At 40.6% G+C, this 2,562-nt stretch overlaps 1 non-coding gene across 1 annotated transcript; it reads left to right on the top strand.

Annotated features, from left to right (window-relative positions):
* The first annotated feature begins 1,905 nt into the window (after window positions 1–1,905).
* LOC121251306 lies at window positions 1,906–2,012 on the top strand. The gene has a single exon (XR_005937974.1). It is a non-coding gene; the product is annotated as a small nucleolar RNA R71 (small nucleolar RNA).
* The last annotated feature ends 550 nt before the right edge of the window (window positions 2,013–2,562 follow it).

The following is a 2,562-nucleotide window of genomic DNA, read 5'->3' on the forward strand; positions in this document are numbered from 1 at the left end:
ACAACGGGATCGGACGAGATGGTAACGCTCTCGTGCCGACTCCGTGGCCCCTCTGCTGGCGGGGGTTAGAGGATGCTAGGTCCATTACGCTCTGGGCGCGGAATTGGACATCGCTTGTTACGAAGTCACACTCATGGTCGTTACCCGTGGTGTGGCAAAGAGAGCCAGGGTGTGCGGATGGTCCCTAGTGGAGATCATGGTGCATACGGTAAAATTGGTTAATGGACTATTTTCTGAAAAAATAGCGTGTGTTGGATAAATGGTTTTGTGTGGGTCATTTTCTGGGAAAATGACGGATTATTATTTTTGGGCCAAAATGGGATTTTGGCGTGTGTTGGAAAATATCCATTTTCGAGGAAAATGATATTTTGGTTTTGTCGCATATTTCTTCATATGCATGCTTGTTGGTTGCATTAATATGTTTTTATCTCGTGGTTATTTAGTTTATACTTACTTGTGGTACCGTTTTATGGTAACGCATATTTTGATGCAGAGGAAGATGAGGGTGAGCCTGAGGATTCGGCTCCGCCCGAGGAGTGATTGGGATCACTCGTATTTGTTTTGGGACTTGTATCATATTTTATTTGGGATGACTGTATAACTCTTTTAATCATTTTACTTATGTTAGTTTGTATTAAAAATTCTGGTACTTAGTTGACTTAATTATATTTATCCACTGCGTTATTTATTGTACATTGTTGCATGTTACACACACTTGATCACTTATCGTTGGGATGTGTGACCGTGTTGTCATCGTCTCGGTGTCTCGATTCCCGTATTTCCTTACATGGGGATCGGGGGCGCCACACATACTCTCCTCGGTTGGCATCACAATCTCATGCTCTTCCAACTTCCACTTGTTTGATAATATATTCTTCAAAAATTTTGCATATTTAGGCATTTGCTCTAAGGCTTTAATGAGAGGAATATTAATATGCAATTGCTTAAATATACCTAGAAATTTAGAGAACTGATTATCAATTTTATTTTTCTTTAGTTTTTGCGGAAAAGGAATTGGCAGACCATAAATTGAAGGAGAATAAGTTTCAGAAGTAAACTCCCTGGATTTTTTTGATTTTTCAGCCCCTTTATTTTCTCTAGTCTTCTCATCTTGCTAATCGGTCGCCTCCCAATCTGTTTCTTTCACCTCGATCTCCACATTTTCAACTTCTACATCTCACTCGGTACTTACTGTTTGTGGATGGTCATATATCCGCCCACTTCGCAATGTTATGGCTTTGACATGCTTCTTCGGATTGGTCACAATATTGCTCGGTAAATTCCCTGCTGTCCTCTCAGTAAGCATGTTGGAGAGCTGACTAATTTGCACCTCAAGATTGTCGATGGATGCTGAGTTTTTTTATCATCTCCATATCAGTCTTTTGCATGTACTACATGAACATATCCTCAAGTGCCAGCTTCTTCTCTTGTTGTGGAAACTGTTGTGGTGGTCTAGCCAGCCCTTGGTTATTGCTCCATGAAAAGTTAAGGTGATTTCTTCATCCGAGATTTAAAGTGTTTGAATACGGATTGTTCTGACATTGGAAATTTGACATGTAGTGGGCTTGTTCTTGACTCGGTTGGATAAAAAGATTCCCCACTCGACAATCTATACTGGAATGATTTCCTGCACAATGATCACAAACAACATTAGTTTGAATAGAGTTAACGTTCGTCACAAACAACATTGCAGACATAGAGTCATGCTCAACGACGTTGGCCGCCTTCTTTGGCATTGCTCTCTTTGCGGCCCACTAATAGTTGTTAGATGCCAACTCTTCTAGAAGTTCATGTGCGGGTTCAAGGGTCCTACTAATTAATGCTCCTCCTGCAACTGCATCAACCATAGATCGATTTGTGGATCCCAAACCATTGTAAAATATCTGTACTTGGAGCGAGGCTGGGAGGTCATGATGTGGACACTTGTGCAATAAATGCTTGTATCTCTTCCATGCCTCGTATAATGATTCACCCTCAAATTGGGTGAAGGTAGTGATATCATTCCTTAACTTCGTTGTCTTGGCCGGAGGGAAATATTTTGCAAAAACTTTTTGTGCCAACTGCTCCCAGGTGGTGATGATGCCAGGTGGTAAATAATTTAGCCAAGCTTTTTCTTTTTCCCTCAGTGAAAATGGAAAAAGTCTAATCGAATTGCATCATCTTGTGTTTAAAAGTATCTCAAATTTTTAGAAAATTTGCAATATGAACATTAGGATCCTCTTGTGACAGCCCTCCAAAATGGACAGTTAGTTGGATCATTTGAATGATGGCTGGCTTGATCTTGAAGTTATTGACCTGTATAGCTGGTCGCCTTATATTGGACGTTGCCCCATTGACCGAGGGCATCGCATAGTCTCTTAGCACCTTGTGCTCCTGGTCGGCCATATTAACTTCACAGGCAGGGACCTCTTTCTTTTTCTCTTTATTGATCCGATGTAAGGTCCTTTCAATCTCGGGATCGAAAAACGTATGCTTTAACGATCCAAATCGGCGCATGCACTTTTAATTCTTGAAATGATCAAATTGAGATCAAATTAAATCTTTCTTTTCTTTTCTTTTTAA

Source organism: Juglans microcarpa x Juglans regia, chromosome 2D (assembly GCF_004785595.1).
Source record: "Juglans microcarpa x Juglans regia isolate MS1-56 chromosome 2D, Jm3101_v1.0, whole genome shotgun sequence".
Lineage (NCBI taxonomy): Eukaryota > Viridiplantae > Streptophyta > Magnoliopsida > Fagales > Juglandaceae > Juglans > Juglans microcarpa x Juglans regia.